This window comes from Balaenoptera acutorostrata, chromosome X, assembly GCF_949987535.1.
Source record: "Balaenoptera acutorostrata chromosome X, mBalAcu1.1, whole genome shotgun sequence".
In the NCBI taxonomy this organism is placed as follows: domain Eukaryota; kingdom Metazoa; phylum Chordata; class Mammalia; order Artiodactyla; family Balaenopteridae; genus Balaenoptera; species Balaenoptera acutorostrata.
The window spans coordinates 71,179,281-71,200,090 of NC_080085.1; positions in this window are offsets into that span (position 1 = coordinate 71,179,281).

The following is a 20,810-nucleotide window of genomic DNA, read 5'->3' on the forward strand; positions in this document are numbered from 1 at the left end:
ATGTCAGAGTTGGGATTTTCATAAGAGATAAGCCAAATATTGTTATAGACTCTGAAGAGGGAAACATATCAACACTTCATTCTCACTTCTTCCTTAAAGATTAGAAAATCAACTGGAATAAATACATAAGAGGTTTTAGAACACATACGTTCATTAGTAAAATAAATTCTTATTACTTGTATATACTGATAGTAATGACATTTTTGTTTTAATTAGAAGTCGGGAAAGCTTCTAAGATTAATTTATATTTAGAAAACCTTTCAAGACTATTTGAAAATCCAATACATGAAGATTGCTGAAAATTGTGCTCCCGTGAAAAACACCAGAGATTCTCCATTTCTCCTCATAGTTGTATCAATTTTTTCTTTACATAATTTACAATTCTATTGTTAAATGTATGTGCTTTTAGGATTATTATGTTCTGCCTTCTTGGTGAATTGAAACTTTTACCCTATGTAATGTTCCTCCTGATACCTGAAATACACTGTGCCTTATATTAATAAAGCCACTCCAGTTTTCTTTGGAGTTGGATGGTAAATATTTTTTATCCTGTTGCCTTTAAAGTATTTATTATCATTATATGTAAAGTGAGTTACATAGACAATAAATATAGACAATAAACTATTTTATAGACAATAAATCATTTGGTCATTTTAAAAACTCCATTCTAACAATCTGTCTTTTAATTGATATATTTAGACCATATACATTTAATGCAAGTATTGATAATATTTGAATGCTATAGTTTTTGTTATAGTCCCACAGGTCTCCAAGGTCCAGTTAATTTTTGGCAATCTTTTTCATTTTCTTTAATTTAGACTGAATACTTTTTATTGATCTACCTTCAAGACCACTAAATCTTTCCTCTGTCATCTCCATCCTGTTATTGAAGCCACTTAGTGAGTTTAATTTTGATTATTGTATTTTTAGTTCCCAATTTTTGTTTGGTTCTTTATATGTTCTATTTATTTGATAAGATTCTTTATCTTTCCATTTGTTCAAAGAGTGTAAGTCCTTACTTCTTGGAACATGATTATAAAAACTGCTTTAAAGTCTTTGATAATTCCAACATTAGTGTCATTTTTCGATTTTCATCTGTTGATTAGCAGTTTCCTTGTAAATTTTCTTTCCTGATTCTTCATATGCCAAGTAATTTTAGATTAATTCTTGTACCTTTCTATATTTTCTTATGAGACTCTTTGTCTTGTTAAAATCTTGAGCAGAATGTTAACTTCTGGTTTCTTTTAGCAGGCAATTGACTTGGTAGGTTTAGGCCACAATTTTCTACGCACTTTCTGTGGCCTGTTGTTCAAATGTCATTACAGTTTTCACAGTCTCTACACTGTTCTTCAGATCTGTCCACTGGGCGTTCCTGTCCAGATCCTGTCTAAATCCTAAGGAGAATGCTGATTTTTGTTTGTTTTAATAGATAATAAACTTGTTTCTATTCTGGCCAAAACTTCCTACATGCCTTCTGTGATATGTGATCACAGATATCATCACTTCATTTTTCAAAGCCTTTGTAATGCTACTTGGATTTACCTTGCATGTGCGCCACCCAGTAGTTGTTCTGTAAACGTAGTGGTAGTTAACTCTGAAGGTCAGTTTTCAAAGCTTTTGGTGAGCTATATAGGGTAGATCCATGTAAGTGGCCTTTAAGGTGAACCCAGGTGTTCATACACCTCACTATGGCATTGGTCTTGAGTTCTTTCATCTCCGTGAATTACCCAACACTTTTTGGTTCCCTGGCGGTTTGCTTCATTTTACTCTGGCTAGAAAGCCAAGACTTTAGTTTCTCTTCTCTGTTATGTACTTCCACTACTATGGCCCTATCCTGGGCAAAGCAACAAGAAAAGAGAAACAAAATGCGATGGGAATTCACCCCAAATTTGGGGGACCATAATTCCTCTAGTCAGAGAGAAAGAATCTCCTCTCAGAGTGCTAGGCACCAGCTCAGCTTTTACTGACAATGGGATACCATAGAATTACCTGAGTGTTAGAGTGAAATTGAACAAACAAAAATAAAATAAAGGCATTTCCCCTGTTTCTCTGATTTAGGTGCTCTTTTTATTGCTCATTAGGAAAGGAAAATTAGTCTTCTAAAACTCTTTCTGTCTGCACTGAGCATACACTTCTGGAATTTGGTCTGTCTTTGAATCCAGCAAGGCAAGACTAGGGTGAGGAGTGAGGATCAGAAAACTCATCACCACCACCACCACCCAACCATTCGGTGGTATATCAAATTCTAACTTCCTTCCCTAATCCACCTGTTATAATTTACTTTTTATGGTCCCATATAGCTGCTTCCTTTATCATTAAAATGATTTATATTTCCGTTCAGTGGGAAAGAAGTGGAATATACTTTATCTTGCTCTGAAACAAAACCATCTCTTTATCTATGTTTTCTCAGACTTTATTTTTCTCCTTCATAATTCCTCTCTCTTGAATATGCCTGTCATTCTTTATCTTTTTTTTTTACCTGTTCTCATGCTCTGTTTTCTATCTTTTTCTCCTTGTCTCATTTTCTGTGGTTGCATCTATACTTTCCATTCTCTTTGTTTCCACATCATTTTCTTTCTCAATGTTTCTCTAAGTCTGTTTCTGTTTCCTTTTGTCCCTCTCCCTTTCTTTAATTATCTCCCTTTGCTACTTTCCATGTCTTTCTCTGTATCTCCCTTCCCAGTCACCAACACAATTACCCATAGAGTATTTTCATGTGAATTTATAAGAAACGGTGATAAATATTTTGAAAGTAATGGTAATTAATACCTTACTTAGGACTTTTGTGCATTTTAAGCAATATGAAGATTTAGTATTCTCCTATTTTGAAATCTTTCTTTTTTGTAAACTTTGGGTTTATTTATTTATTTATTTATGGCTGTGTTGGGTCTTCGTTTCTGTGCGAGGGCTTTCTCTAGTTGCAGCAAGTGGGGCCACTCTTCATCGTGGTGCGCGGACCTCTCATCATCACGGCCTCTCTTGTTGCGGAGCACAGGCTCCAGACGTGCAGGCTCAGTAATTGTGACTCACGGGCCTAGTTGCTCCGCGGCATGTGGGATCTTCCCAGACCAGGGCTCGAACCCATGTCCCCTGCACTGGCAGGCAGATTCTCAACCACTGTGCCACCAGGGAAGCCCTGAAATCTTTCTTTTAACTTAAAATATCTCCTCCACATGTTGGAAGATGTGATCTTTTGAAAGTTTATTTTATTTATCAACAGATGTTTACTAAATACTACAATATGTGCACCAGTGTGAAATATTGTAAATTATATCAGAAAAAATATCTGCCATTAAGCTGCTTACAACTTAGTAAAAGAAGTAAAATGTCTTACTTTTTAATGTTATAATGCAATTCTACAGAGTTAAAATTATGCACATTGAAATGCAAAAGAGAAGCAAACTGTCATGCAAATAAGAAAACCAATTTTCAGACCTTAGTGATTATCTTCATGAGGTTTCCTTATCATAGTCAACAAGAATTCACAAGTGGCAAATATTTTCTCAGGGCCTTTCTCTTTTTCTTCTGTTTCTGGGACTCTTATAATGCAAATGGTTCATTTAATGTTGTCCCAGAGGTCTCTGAGACTGTCCTCAATTCTTTTCATTCTTTTTCTTTATTCTGCTCTGCAGTAGTTATTTCCACTATTTTGTCTTCCAGGTCACTTATCCGTTCTTCTGCCTCAGTTATTCTGCTATTGATTCTTTCTAGAGAATTTTAATTTCATTTATTGTGCTGTTCATCATTGTTTGTTTGCTCTTTAGTTCTTCTAGGTCCTTGTTAAACATTTCTTGAATTTCTCCATTCTATTTCCAAGATTTTGGGTCATCTTAACTCTCATTACTGTGAATTCTTTTTCAGGTAGGCTGCCTATTTCCTCTTTGTTTGTTCTGGTGGGTTTTTACCTTGCTCCTTCATCTGCTGTGTATTCCTCTGTCTTCTCATTTAGCTTAACTTACTGTGTTTGGAGTCTCCTTTTTGCAGCCTGCAGGTTTGTAGTTCCCATTGTTTTTGGTGTCTGCCCCCAGTGGGTAAGGTTGGTTCAGTGGGTTGTGTAGGCTTCCTGGTGGAGAGGACTGGTGCCTGTGTTTTGGTGGGTGGGCCTGGATCTTTTTTTCTGGTGGGCAGGGCCGTGTCCAGTGGTGTGTTTTGGGGTGTCTGTGAACTTAGTGTGATTTTAGGCAGCCTCTCTGCTAATGGGTGGTGTTCTGTTCTTGTCTTGCTAGTTGTTTGGCATGTGGCATCCAGCAATGAAGCTTGTTGCTGTTGTCTGGGCTGAGTCTTAGGGTTCAGGCAGAGATCTCTGGGAGAACTTTCACAGTTTGATGGTGGTCCAATGTCCTGAACTTGGCTCTCCCACCTCAGAGGCTCAGGCCTGGCACCAGGCCAGAGCACCAAGAGCCTGTCAGGCACATGGCTCAGGAGTTAAAGGTGAAAAATAAAGAAAAATAAATAATTTTAAAAATAAAATAAAATAATTAAAATAAAAATATTATTCAAATTTTAAAAAGTAATTAAAAAAAGAGAGCAACCAAACCAATAAACAAATCCACCAATGATAGCAAGCACTAAAAACTATACTAACGTAAATATAAAAATCAGAATCAAGTCAGTTACAAACGGCAAACCCCAAGTCTACAGTTGTTCCTAAAGTCCACCGCCTCAATTTTGGGTTGATTCTTTGTCTATTCAGGTATTCCACAGATGCAGGGTACCTCGAGTTGATTGTGGGGATTTAATCCACTGCTCCTGAGGTTGCATGGAGAAATTTCCCTTTCTCTTCTTTGTTCACTCAGCTCCTGGGCTTCAGCTTTGGTTCTGGCCCCACCTCTGCATGTAGGTTGCCTCAGGCATCTGTTCCCACCAAGACAGGACGAGGTTAAAGCGGCAGCTGATTAGGGGGCTCTGGAGCTGATAGCCATGTCTCGCACCCATCTGTGGAGTTCATTTAGGTTGTGCTTTGCCTTCTGTGGGCAGACGGGGAATGAATCCCCTCTCCTCGTGAATCCCAAAACAATGGTCCCTTGCCTCTTAGGCAGGTCCAGAGTTTTTCCCGGACTCCCTGCCAGCTAGCTGTGGTGCACTAGTCCCCTTCTGGCTGTGTTCATGCAGCCAATCCCAGTTCTCTCCTTGGGATCTGACCTCTGAAGCCCAATCCTCAGTTCCCAGCCCTCATCTGCCCCAGCGGGTGAGCAGACAAGCCTCTCAGGCTGTTGAGTGTTGGTTGGCACCAATCCTTTGTGCGAGAATCTCTCTGCTTTGCCCTCTGCACCCCTGTTGCTGTGCTCTCCTCCGTGGTTCTGAAGCTTCCCCCACACCCACCCTCCATTTCCACCAGTGAAGGGGTTTCCTAGTGTGTGGAAAGTTTTCCTCCTTCACAGCTCCCTCCCAGATGTGTAGGTCCTATCCCTATGATTTTGTCTCTGTTTTTTCTTTTTTCTTTTGCCCTACCCATGTACATGGCAAGTTTCTTGCCTTTTGGGAAGTCTGAGGTCTTCTGCCAGTGTTCAGTAGGGGTTCTGTAAGAGTTGTTCCACATGTAGATGTGTTTTTGATGTATTTGTGGGGAGGAAGGTGATCTCCAAGTTTTACTCCTCTGCCATCTTTTTTTTAAATTTTATTTATTTATTTATTTATTTATTTTTGGCTGTGCTGGGTCTTCGGTTCGTGCGAGGGCTTTCTCTAGTTGCGGCAAGTGGGGGCCACTCTTCATCGCGGTGCGGGGACCGCTCTTCATCGTGGTGCGTGGGCCTTTCACTATTGCGGCCCCTCCCGTTGCGGGGCACAGGCTCCAGACGCGCAGGCTCAGCAGCTGTGGCTCACGGGCCCAGTTGCTCCATGGCATGTGGGATCTTCCCAGACCAGGGCTCGAACCCGTGTCTCCTGCATTAGCAGGCAGATTCTCAACCACTGCGCCACCAGGGAAGCCCTCCTCTGCCATCTTGAAGGTGTCCCCTCCTATTGTCAGATCTTGGATTTTATCCATTCCAATCAGTGAGCTGGTATTTCATTGCTATTTTAATTTGCATTTTTTAATGATAATTGATCAGCATCCTTTCCTATGTTTAACTGCCATATGAAATTCTTCTTTAGGGAGATGGCTTTTTAGATATTTCCCCCTTTTTAAATTTCTTTTTTCTTTTGGGTTTCAAGAGTATTTAAAAAAATATATTGGATACAACTACTTTATATGATATGTATTTTACAAATACTTAAATTCAGTCTGTGGCTCATGTTGTCATTCTCTTAATAGTGTCTTTTGCAGAGCAGAACTTTTTAGTTTTAATAAAGCCCAACTTATCAATTTTGTATGTCATTTATCATTCTTTGGATGTTGTATTTTAAAAAAACAACTCATCACCAAACCTAAATTTACACAGATTTTCTACTCTTTTCTAGACTTTAGAGTTTTTTGTTTTACATTTACATGTATGGTCCACTCTGAGTGAATTTTTGTGTAAGTTGTGAGGACTACATCTGTGTTACTACTATATGGATGTATATACAATTGTTCCAGAACCATTTCTTGACAAGACTGTCTTTCCTCCAGTGAATTGCTTTTCCACCTTTATCAACAATCAGTTGACTATATGTATATGGATCTATTTTTAGTGTGTCTATTCTAGTCCATAAATCTATGGATCTGCCTTCACCATTACCACACTGTCTTGATTACTGTAGCTTTATATTAAGTTTTGATATAAGGTTATCTAAGATCCACAATTGTCTTATTATTTTCAAAAATGTATTGAATATTAGAGGGCTTTGGCATTTCAATGTACACTTTAGCATCAGCTTGTCCATTTCTATAAAATGTCTACTGTAATTTTTTACTGATATTTTTTGTATATATATCTCAATTTGATAATATTGTAAAATGAAATCTTGTTTTAATTTCAATTTCCAATTGTTCATTGCTTGGATATAGGAATATTCATACCAATAATATTTAAAAAATATAAAGTAAGCCCATAGTAGTGATATAATGGCATCATTAAAATTATTTAATTCAAGACAAGGTGGGAAAAGAGAGAAAAGAGACAGTGAACAGCTACAGCTAGGAAAATTAAAAAGAAAAAAAAAGCAAGATATAGTAGATTTGAGATGAACCAAACTGATAATTATATTAAGCATAAATGGTAAAAACACTCCAATTAGAAAGCAGAAATTGTCAAATTAGATAAAAATGTAGGAACCTAGTACTTATTTTTCTTAAAACTGGAAGTTTACATGTTTTGACCACTTTCATCCAATTCCCCCACCCACACCTCCCACCTCTGGTAACCACAAATCTGATCTCTTTCTATGCGTATTTTTTTTTTTAAGATTCCACATATAAAAGAAATTATACAGTATGTGTCTTTCTCTGTCTGACTTATTTTACTTAGCACAATGTCCTCAAGGTCCATCCAAGTTGTCACAAATGGCAGGATTTCTTTCATTTGGGGCTTATTATGGTAGTCATTTGTAATATATGTTAAGTTGTTATGCTGTACACCTTAAACTTCTACAGACGTTTATTTCAATTATATCTTAATAAAACTGAAAGAAAAAGTGTAGCCCCTAATTATTTGCTGTATACAAAGAGCCTACTTTACATAAAATATTCAGGTTTATTAAAAATTAAATGATATAAAAATATAAACTATCAAAACTCTAATCAATAGGGCTTCCCTGGTGGCGCAGTGGTTGAGAATCTGCCTGCTAATGCAGGGGACACGGGTTCGAGCCCTGGTCTGGGAAGATCCCACATGCCACGGAGCAGCTGGGCCCGTGAGCCACAATTGCTGAGCCTGCGCATCTGGAGCCTGTGCCCCGCGACGGGAGGGGCCGCGATAGAGAAAGGCCCACGCACCGCGATGAAGAGCAGTCCCCGCACCGCGATGAAGAGTGGCCCCCGCTTGCCGCAACTGGAGAAAGCCCTCGCACGAACCGAAGACCCAACACAGCCAAAAATAAATAAATAAATAAATAAATAAATAAGAAAATCCTTTAAAAAAAAAAAAACTCTAATCAATAAAAACTGAAATAACTATATTAGTATTAGATAAAATAGAGATCAGAACATGAAATATAGAGGGGCTTTTCATATCAATAAAGGGATCAAATTATTAAAAAAAAAATACCACCCTGAAAGTGTATACATCTAAATTATAGCTTCAAAATACAAGGAGCAAAAGAAGTCACAATTACAGTTTGAGTCCTTAGCTTTCCTCTTTATAATTGATAGAACGTTTAAATAGACAGATAATGAGTGAGGATTTAGAAGACTTGGACAGCACTATAAACCTACTTGATCTAATTGGCATTTATGTAACCCTGTACCTAATATCACAAAATTACATGTTATATATTTTAAATATAATAAAATTAATAAATACCTGCTGCAAGTATCAGAAATATTCAAATGTACCATTCCAAATCAGAGGCATGTTCACTATACATTGAAAAACTCTACTTAAGAGCATGGGTTTTAAATTTCTGTACACTTCAATGCATAGCTGTGTATGGGTAAGTTAATCTCTCTAACATGTAGCTGTCCAGTCCAGCACCACTTATTGAAAAGATGGTCTTTTCTCAATTGTATATTCTTGCCTCCTATGTCATAGATTAATTGACCACAGATGTGTGGGTTTATTTCTGGGCTTTCTATCCTGTTCCATGGATCTATATGTCTGTTTTGTTGTCAGTACGATACTGTTTTGATTACTGTCACTTTGTAGTATAGTCTGAAGTCAAGGGAGCCTGATTCCTCCAGCTCTGTTTCTCTTTCTCAAGATTGTTGTGGTTATGTGGGGTCTTTTTTGTTTCCATACAAAAGACTGTATATATATATATATATATATATATAAGGGATATTGCTCAGCCATGAAAAAAGAATGAAATAATGCCATTTGCAACAACATGGATGGACCTAGAGATTATTGTACTAAGTGAAGTAAGCCAGACAAAGAAGGAAAGATATCATACGATATCACTTATATATGGAATTAAAAAGAAATTACAAATGAATTTAGTTATAAAACAGAAATATACCCACAGAACATAGAAAACAAACTCACAGTTACCAAAGGTGAAAGGGGTGGCAGAGGGATAAATTAGGAGGTTGGGATTAACATATACACACTGTATATAAAATAGATAAGCGACAAAGACCTACTGTATAGCACAGGGAACTATACTCAGTATTTTGTAATAACCTGTAAGAGAAAAGAATCTGAAAAAGAATATATATATACTCATATATATTCTTATTTATGGAATACTTCTCAGCCATAAAAAATAAGAAATATTGCCATTTGCAAAAACATGGATGGACTTGGAAGATATTATGCTAAATAAAAAAAAATTCAGAAGGAGAAAGACAAATACTGTATGATATAATTTATATTTGGAATTTAAAAAATACAGCAAACTAGTGAATATAACTAAAAAAAAATAACAGACTCACAGATATAGAGAAAATTTTAGTGGTTACCAGTGGGGAGAAGGAAGGGGGAGGGAAAAATATGGGTATAGGTTTAAAATAGGTACAAAATAAATAACTACAGGGATATATTGTCCAGCACAAGGAACATAGCCAATATTTTATAATAACTAAAAATAGAGTATAACTGTCCAAAATTGTGAATCACAATGTTGTATATGTCTATTATAATATTGTACATCAACTGTATGTCAATTTTTTAAAAGTTAAAAGAAAATAAGAAAAGGCAAAATCAACTTCAACCAGAGCTCTATCTTCTGTTCTATGTTTTCTCTCCCCATCAGAGTTAGTTATTGGCAGAGTTGTCTACATTAATCGACTTATTTCCCTCACTACGAATTTGCTAAAGCCATTTCAAATACTTTGTAAAAAATGTAAAGTCATTTACAATCTGACAAAATACGTTTTTTCAGTAAATTCTGTGTACTTTACTCCTCATATTTAATTATTTGCTCTGGAGTATTTAAAATGATCGACTGTGCTCTCTTCCTTCAACCATTCAAAGGTAAATGTTTAAAGCATTGAAGACAAATGATTAAATTTTTCATAGGCCATTGCCCCTTGAGGAATGTGGATGTTAGGGGCCCCAACCCTCTCTGCGATAGAAAATTTGCTTATAACTGTTTTCTATAACCCAGTTCCTTGGTAACTGTTGTTCTCTCCTATCCACAGTTCCATATCCACAAATTCAACCAACTGTGGATCATGTAGTACCATAGTATTTACCATTTTTATAAAATCCTCATATAAGTGGACTTGTGCAGTTCAAAACCATGTTGTTCAAGGGTCAACTATATTTCCCTAATTGCTTAAAATCATGGAATATTTTACTTTGTTTATAATTATTTGGAAATATTTGGACTTTTTTTCTCTTTATGAATTCAAGAGCTTCTACCAGCACTTTAAAAATATCTGTTAGAAAAAAAAATCAGCCTCCATTGTATTTCCAGATATTTTTATCCTTTTCATTACACTGTCTGTTTCCTAGGGACTTCATTTTTCTGACAGTCCTCTTTCATGTGCCCTTCTATCCTACTGTTCCAATTGGAATCAGTAGCTCCCTAGAACTCTGCCCAGATCTCATCCTGACACTTTCTATCACTATTCTTTTGAGTTGTGCCCTCTTTTTTTCAATCTCATATTTTACTTTTCTTCAGTTCTCTCCCTCATATTACTGAAGTAGAGCTTCCAGTTAAAATCTTAGGAAGTGTTTTTATGATTGCATATCTGAAAATCTGTAGACACACCACTTAATTTATTGTTTTGCTGTGTCTGGATATCTGGGTTCACAAATTTCCCTCAGAATTTTAAGGTAATATTCTACTATTTTCTACATCAGAGTTCTTTATGAGAGGTCTGATGTCCTTCTGAGAGTTATTTTTTATCTATGACCTGTTGTCCTTCCTCTAAACTTGTTTTTCTCTTAGGAGTTCTCTTATCCTTGTTGTTTTGAATAGGAATCTTTTTAATTCATTCAGTTTGTTGAACATTTGATGAGCCCTGTCACTATGAAACTACGTGTACTTCTTCAGCTCTTGACATTTTGTTTCTATAATTTTTTACTACTTGCCTTAATTTCATTTTCTGTTAGCCACTGAAACTCCATTTAGTTGGATCTCTTAGATTAGTCTTTTATGTATATTTTTAAAATTATCCCAGCCTTTGTGTTTTCAGATCTACATCCTTGAGAGATTTTTATAAAAATTTTATTCTTCAGACTTTTTATTAAATTAAGGAGGGTGAGCATGTTCATGCTTAAATTCTATCTCTCTCTCTCTCTCTCTCTCTCTCTCTCTCTCTCTCTCTATATATATATATATATATATACTTTTTTAGTCTGTCCTTTTTTTTTTCTTTCATAGCCTTATACTCATGTTTTAAGGATATAACATATTTTTGACTCTTTCTAAGTAAACCAAACAACATTTTATTTATTTTTCTCCTTTCATATTTTAGATTTTCTTCATATATCTGAAGATTTTTAGATATCCATTCATACTGAGAAATAGTACTCTAAATAGTTGATTGGAAGCTCTAGGTACATGGGTGGAGCTTGATGACTGGTATGTTCTACTCTAAGGTAATCAGTTAGCAAGCAAGTTTTTTTTTTTTTTTCACTACAGAAACACCGAGATATCAGTATTTGTAGATATTTTCTCTAGAGCAGTGTATTTTCTCAAAAAAAATTATCTTCTGCCTTAGATATTTCAAGCTGGCTATCACAATGCTGGGATATAGATAGAACAAGAAACCAATATCTTAGTGTTCATTACATAAGCTTTCAATTATTCTCTTTGTTTTTAGCCACCAAATATTACCACCAGCTTTTTACTGTGTCCCATTTCCAAATCCTGGGGAATTTTTCACTTAATTTCTTCAAGGAACAAATCTAAATTCTTAAGGGATGAGAGATGGATAATGGCTTGGCTAACTAAGCAGTAAGAAGGCATCTGGGTGTTTAAATGCTCCTTTCACAGAATATCAACATACCCTTCTGTTTTAGTTACATTAATTCCACCTTTCATTATATTTAATGCCTCTCATTTCTGGAATGTGGTTTCAGAAAAGACATGGGGGAAGTTATTGTACTCAGTATTGAATGCAAGCCTATGGAAAGCAGAGTTAGTTTCAAGTGCAATATTTTTCCCTCTATATCACCTCAAAATTCTTTTGAGTTGTTAATAAATATCTTAAAATATATTTAATTGAATGATAAGGAGTAATGGTCTTATGTCCATGTAATTGTAATTATAACTATTTTATTCATTACTCACTCTAAAGAAGGCACTGTGCTAAGCATTGTATCAAGAGGTTGGTGGTGTGAAAGAGGTTGGGGTGAAAAACTACCTATATGGTAGCTATTTGTCACATTTATCATACATGGTATTTAATAAGACATGTCTTTTTATGATTATTAAGCTCTGGAATTTAACAAGATATACAAATGTTTGGGCAGTGTGATTTGAAAAATTTGGAGAAGTGACACTTTGGGTGAATCTCCCACCCGTTCACCAGTTATTAGAGTGATGAATGAGCTAAAGAAGAAAGGCAGCAAGTTAAAAGCTATGTTACAAAGGATATATTGCCAAGAAGTTGTTTTTCTTCATTTAGTAAAGATATGTTGCAACTTTGCTCCCCAAAATTGTGCTATTGAGATGATACTAATTTCAATGGTTGAGTACTAACATAATGATTAGAAACTCTGGATGGCTGCCCCAAGTTAAACAAAAAGAAGGAGTCTCTGTATATAGGCTTCAGGGACCAGGGCGGGAAGCTAAGACCAAAACATGGGACTATGACAGATCCAATGCTGGCTCATCCAAATGGGTTATCACACTATCCACTATCACAAATCCACTATCACATTATCCACTATCACAAATTGGTAGATTTGTGATAGTGGACTACATCCAGTATCACAAATCTACCGATGAACAGTTTTAGCTCTTTCCCCAAAGTCATCCATTTCTCTGATCTTTTACACCTTCTGATAATTCCCTTCTTTTTAGCTTCCTGGTAGCTTCTTAATTATCCTTCATTCTGATTGCTAATTCTCGGCATCTTTCACTCATAATTTGATAAAAATAGTATATTAGTTCTTCATCAAAACACACGTATTTCCAATGTTAAGACTACAAATTAATTTATCACACAGGAAATTTTATGGAAGACTTCAACTGATATAATGAGCAATGTCTTTTTGAAAACAGATGGAAAGCAAATGAATAAGCAATCTTCCAGTAGGTTTTCTTTACAGAACTTTGATAAAGGCCAAAAGCATAACTTTAAATGGTAGCTCATTGAAGGCTATCTTAAGAGAAGATAGGAAAATAAAGTCCACTCAAATAACTTTCTGCTGATCAAGTTTGAGTGAGTGAGGGGATTGCACGTTCTTTCATTTTGTTGTTTTTTTTTTTTAAATATCACTTCACAATCAACTAATAATTGACGAGGGAACCAAAATGCTCAATGAAGAAATAACAGTATCTTTAAAAAATGGTGCTGAGAAAGTAAGATATTCACATGTAAAAGTATGAAACTTGACCCATAATTATACAACTCACAAAAAATAACTCAAAATGGATTGAAGACTTAAATGTAAGATCTGAGACCATAAAATTCCTAAAAGAAAACAGAAGAAAAAATTCCTTGACTTGGCTCTTGGTAATGCATTTCTGAAAATCACACCTAAAGTACAAGCAACAAAATCAAAAATAAACTGTTGGAAGTACATCAAACTAAAAACGATTGCACAGCAAAAGAAAACATCAACAAAATGAAAAGATAACCTATGGAATGGAAACATATTTGCATACCATATGTCTGATAAGGAGTTGTTATTCAAAAATATAAAGAACTCATACAATTCAATAGCAAAAATATCCAGTTAAGTGGGTAAAGGGCCTGAATAAACATTCCAAAAAAATTCCAAGAAGATATAAAAATGGCCAACAGATACATGAAAAGATGTTCAATATCACTAGTCATTTGGGAAATGCAAACTTGAACCACAGTAAGGTATCATCACACACTTGTTAGAATGGTCATTGTCAAAAAGACAAGTAATAACAAATGCTGGCATGGATGTGGGGAAAAGGGAACCCTTGTGCATCGTTGGTGGGATTGTAGATTGGGATAGCCAATATGAAAAACAGTATGGAGGGTCCTCAAAAAATAAAAACTAGAACTACTGTATGATCCAGCAATTCTACTTCTGGGAATACTATATCCAAAGGAAACAAAACCACTCATTTGAAAAGATATCTGCCTCCCCATGTTAAAGCAGCATTTTTTTACAATAACCAAGACATGGAAATAACCTAAGTGTCCACTGATGGATAAATGAAAAAAAGAAGTTGTGAGATTATATATATATATATATATATATATATATATATATATATATATATATATATTCAACCATAAAAAACAAGGAAATTCTTCCATTTGTAACAACATGGAAGAATCTTGATGATATTATGCTAAGTAAAATAAAGCAAAGACAAACACTGTAAAATCTCACTTGTAAGTAGAATCTAAAACAAACAAACAAACAAAAAAAACCCAAAAATAACCCCAGAAAACTCATATAAAAAGTGATCGGATTTGTTCTTATCAGAGGTGAAGAGGTAGGAAGAGGGGGAATTGGAGGAAGGTGGTCAAGAGTTATAAACTTCCAGGGATATAATGTACAACATGATTATATTTATCAGTTCTCTATGAAATATAAGAAAGTTGTTAAGATACTAGATCCTAAGAGTTCTCATCAAAAGGAGAACGGTTTTCTTTTTTTTTTCTTTCTTTTTTTTTTTTTTATTGTACCTGTATGAGATGATAGATGGTAACTAAACTTATTGTGGTCATCATTTCACATTATATGTAAATCAAACTTTCTTGCTGTACACTTTAAACTTATGCATTAATGTATGTCAATTATTTGTCAATAAAACTGGGGGAAATATCACTTCTCTCAGTTTACATTTGATTAGCACAAATTCATGTATTTGATGGAAAAAGAGGAAGAGAAGCAGGGAATCTTGGAAAAGAAAAAAGTGGCTAATATATAATCCAGCAATCCCACTCTTGGGCATATAGCTGGAGAAAACCATAATTCAAAAACACATCCAACCAATGTTCATTGCAACACTATTTATAATAGCCAGGACATGGAAGCAACCTAAATTTCCATCAACAGAGAAATGGATAAAAAAGATGTGGTAAATACATACAATGGAATATTACTCAGCCGTTAAAAATAATGAAATGATGCCATTTGCAGCAACATGGATGGACCTAGAGATTGTCATACTGATTGAAGTAAGTCAGAGAAAGACAAATATCATATGATATCACTTATATGTGGAATCTAAAAAAAAAGGTACAAATGAACATATCTACAAAACAGAAATAGAGTTACAGATGTAGAAACAAACTTATGGTTAACAGGGGGTAATTGAGGGAGGGATAAATTGAAAGATTGGGATTGACATATACACATTAGTATGTATAAAATAGATAACTAATAAGAACCTATTATATAGCATAGGGAACTCTACTCCATACTCTGCAATGGGATTTATTTCAGTGATGCAAGGATGATTTAACATCCACAAAGCAATCAATGTCATACACAAAACCAACAAAATGATGAATAAAAATCATATGATCAGAGGGACCTTCAAGATGGCAGAGGAGTAAGACGTGGAGATCATGTACCTCCCAAAAATACAGCAGAGATACATCTACATGTGGAACAACTCCTACAGAAGCCCTACTGAATGCTGGCAGAAGACCTCAAACTTCCCAAAATGAAAGAAACTCCCCACGAACCTGAGTAAGTCAAAAGAAAAAACAAAAAACAGAGACAAAAGAATAGGGATGGGACCTGCACCTCTGGGAGGGAGCTGTGAAAGAGGAAAACTTTCCACACACTATGAAGCCCATTCGAAGGTGGAGATGGGGGATGGGCGGGGGAAAGCTTCAGAGCCACGGAGGAGAGCACAGCAACAGGGGTGCAGAGGGCAAAGCAGAGAGATTCCTGCACAGAGGATAGGTGCCAACCAGCATGCACCAACCTGAGGGGCTTTTCTGCTCATCCACCTGGGTGGGTGGGGGCTGGGAGCTGAGGTTTCAGCTGTGGATGTCAGATCCCAGGGAGAGGATTGGGGTTGGCTGCATGAACACAGCCTGAAGAGGGCTAGTGTGCCACAGCTAACTGGGAAGGAGTCCAGGAAAAAGCCTGGAACTGCCTAAGAGGTAAGAGACCATTGTTTCGGGGTGGGTGAGGAGAGATGATTCAGAGCACTGCCTAATGAGCTCCAGTATGGGTGCGAGCCATGGCTGTCAGCACAGACACCAGAGACAGACATGAAACACTAAGGCTGCTGCTGCAGCCACCAAGAAGCCTGTGCACAAGCACAGGTCACTATCCAAACCTCCCCTCCCAAAAGCCTGTGCAGCCTGCAACTGCCAGGGTTCCATGATCCAAGGACAACTTCCTCTGGAGAACACACGGCATGCCTCAGGCTGTTGCAACATCATGTTGGCCTCTGCAGCCTCAGGCTCGCCCCACATTCCATACCCCTCAATCCCACTGGCCTGAGTGAGCCAGAGCCCCTGATCAGTTGCTACTTCAATGCCATCCTGTCTGGGTGGGAAACATACCCCCTCAGGCAACCTGCATACAGAGGTGGGGCCAAATCCAAAGCTGAACCCCAGGAGCTGTGTGAACAAAGAAGAGAAAGGAAAATTTCTCCCAGCAGCCTCAAGAGCAGCAGATTAAATCTCCACAATCAACTTGATGTACCCTGCATCTGTGGAAAACCTGAATAGACAACAAATCATCTCAAAATTGAGGCAGTGGACTTTGAGAGCAATTATAGACTTGGGGTTTGCTTTCTGAATCTAATTCATTTCTGGTTTTATGTTTATCTCAGTTTAGTATTTAGAGCTTATTATCATTGGTAGATTTGTTTATTGACTTGGTTGCTCTCTTCCTTATATATATATATATATATATATATATATATATATATATATATATATATATATATATATATTTTCCTTTTTCTCTATTTGTGAATGTGTATGTGTATGCTCCTTTCTGTGATTTTTTCCTGTATAGCTTTGCTTTTACAATTTGTCTTAGGGTTCTGTCTGTCCGTTTTTATTTTTATTTTTTTCTTAGTATAGTTTTTAGTGCTTGTTATCATTGGTGGATTTGTTTTTTGGTTTGGTTGTTCTCTTCTTTCTTTCTTTTCTTTTTAAGTACTTTTTAAATAGTTTTTAGTTATAATAATATTTTTTAGTTTATATTTTAATTATTTTATTTTCTTTATATTATTATTTTCTCTTTCTTTCTTTCCTTCTTTCTTTCTTTATTCCTTTTTCTCCCTTTTCTTCTGTGCCATCTGGCAGTCAGGGTCTTGATGCTTCAGCCAGATGTCAGGCTTGAGGCTCTGAGGTGACAGAGCCGATTTCAGGACATTGGTCAACCAGAGACCTCCCGGCTCCACATAATATCAAACAGCGAAAGCTCTCCCAGAGATCTCCAACTCAAAGCTAAGACCCAGCTCCACTAAATGACCAGCAAACTACAGGGCGGGACACCGTATGCCAAACAACTAGCAACACAGGAACACCACACCACCCATTAACAGAGAGGCTGCCTAAAATCATAATAACTTTACAAACACCCTACAACACATCACCAGATGCAATCCTGCCCACCAGAAAGACAAGATCCAGCCTCATCCACCAGAGCACAGGCACCAATTCCCTCCACCAGGAAGAATACACAACCCACTAAACAAACCTTACCCACTGGGGGCAGACAACAAAACCAATGGGAAATACCAACCTGCAGGCTGTGAAAAGGAGTCCCCAAACACAAAGTTAAGCAAAATGAGAAGATAGAAAATTATGCAGCAGATGAAGGAGCAAAGTAAAAACCAATTAGACCGAACAGATGAAGGTGAAATAGGCAGTTTACCTGAAAAAGAATTCACAGTAATGATAGTAAAGATGATCCAAAATCTTGGAAATAGAATGGAGAAAATAAATGAAACGTTTAACAAAGAACAAGAAGAACTAAAGAGCAAACAAACAGTGATGAACAACACAATAAATGAAATTAAAAATTCTCTAGAAGGAATCAATAGCAGAATAACTGAGGCAGAAAAACGAATAAGTGACCTGGAAGATAAAAGAGTGAAAAATAACTACTGCAGGGCAGAATAAAGAAAAAAGAATGAAAAGAATTGAGGACAGTCTCAGAGACGTCTGGGACAACATTAAATGCAACAACATTCGAATTATAGCGGTCCCAGAAGAAGAAGAGTAAAAGAAAGGTACTGAGAAAATATCTGAATAGATTTTAGTTGAAAACTTCCTTAATATGGGAAAGGAAATAATCCAAAAGTCCAGGAAGTGCACAGAGTCCCATACAGGATAAATCCAAGGAGAAACATGCCAAGACACATATTAATCAAACTACCAAAAATTAAATACAAATAAAAAACATTAAAAGTGCCAAGGGAAAAGCAACAAAAATCATACAGGGAATACCCATAAGGTTAACAGGTGATCATTCAGCAGAATCTCTGCAACCCAGAGGGGAGTGGCAGGACATATTTAAAGTGATGAAGGGGAAAAACCTACAACCAAGATTACTCTACTCAGTGAGGATCTCATTCAGAATCATGAGACATTTAAACCTTATAGACAAGCAAAAGTTAAGAGAATTCAGCACCACCAAACTAGCTTTACAACAAACACTAAAGGAATTTCTCTAGGCCGGAAAAACAAGGGAAGGAAAAGTCTTACCAAAACAAACCCAAAACAATTAAGAAAATGGTAATAGGAACATACGTATCAATAACTACCTTAAATGTAAATAGATTAATTGCCCCAACCAAAAGACACAGACTGTCTAAATGGATACAAAGCAGGACCCATATATATTCAGTCTAAAAGAGACCAACTTCAGCCCTAGGGACATAAACAGATTGAAAGTGAGAGGATGGCAAAAGGTATTCCATGCAAAGGGGAAAAAAAAGAGAGCTGGAGTAGCAATTCTCATATCAGACAAAACAGAATTTAAAATAAGGATTATTACAAGAGACAAAGAAGGACACTACATAATGATCAAGGGATCAATCAAAAAAGAAGATATAACAATTGTAAATATTTATGCACCCAACATAGGAGCACCCCAATACATGAGGAAAATACTAACAGCCATAAAAGGGGAAATTGACACTAACACAATCATAGTAGGGGACTTTAACACCCCACTTTCACCAATGGACAGATCATCCAAAATGAAAATAAAGAAGGAAACACAATTTGTAAATGATACATTAAACATGATAGACTTAATTGATATTTATAGGACATTCCATCCAAAAGCAACAGAATACACTTTCTTCTCAAATGCTCATGGAAAATTCTCCAGGATAGATCATATCTTGGGTCAAAAATTGAGCCTCATTAAATTTAACAAAACTGAAATCATATCAAGTAAATTTTCTGACCACAATGCTATGAGACTACATTTCAATTACAGGAAAAACTCTGTAAAAATTACAAACACATGGAGGCTAAACAATACACTACTTAATAACCAAGAGATCACTGAAGAAATCAAAGAGGAAATCAAAAAATACCTAGAAACAAATGACAATGAAAACACTATGACCCAAAACCTATGGGATGCAGCAAAAGCAGTTCTAAGAGGGAAGTTTATAGCAATACAATCCTACCTCAAGAAACACGAAACATCTCAACTAAACAACCTAACTTCACATCTAAAGCAATTAGACAAATGAGAAGAGAAAAAAAACACAAACATAGCAGAAGGAAAGAAATCATATTGATCAGATCAGAAATAAATGAAAAAGAAATGAAGGAAATAAGAGCAAAGATCAATAAAACTCAAATCTGGTTCTATGAAAAGATAAACAAAATTGATAAACCATTAGCCAGACTGATCAAGAAAAAAGGGTGAAGAGTCAAATCAATAGAACTAGAAATGAAAAAGGAGAAGTAACAACTGATACTGCAGAAATACAAAGGATCATGAGACATTACTACAAGAAACTATATGCCAATAAAATGGACAACCTGGAAGAAACAAATTCTTAGAAAAACACAACCTTCGGAAACTAAATCTGGAAGAAACAGAAAATATAAACAGACCAATCAGAAGCATTGAAATTGAGACTGTGATTAAAAATCTTCCAACAAACAAAAGCTCAGGACCAGATGGCTTCACAGGCAAATTCTATCAAACATTTAGAAAAGAGCTAATGCCTATCCTTCTCAAACTCTCCCAAAATACAGCAGAGGGAGGAACACTCCCAAACTCATTCTATGAGGCCACCATCATCCTGATACAGGCCAATATCACTGATGAACATAGATCCAAAATTTTCAACAAAATACTAGCAAACAGAATCCAACTCACATTAAAAGAATCATACACCATGATCAAATGGGATTTATCCCAGTAATGCAAGGATTCTTCAATATACACAAATAACACAATGTGATAAACCATATTAACAAATTGAAGGAGAAAAACTATATGATCATCTCAATAGAGGCAGAAAAAGCTTTCGACAAAATTCAACACCCATTTATGATAGAAATTCTCCAGAAAGTAGGTATAGAGGGAGCTTACATCAACATAATAAAGGTCATGTATGACAAACCCACCACCAACATCATCCTCAACGATGAAAAACTGAAACCATTTACACTACTGTCAGAAACAAAACAAGGTTGCTACTCTCACCACTATTATTCAACATAGTTTTGGAAG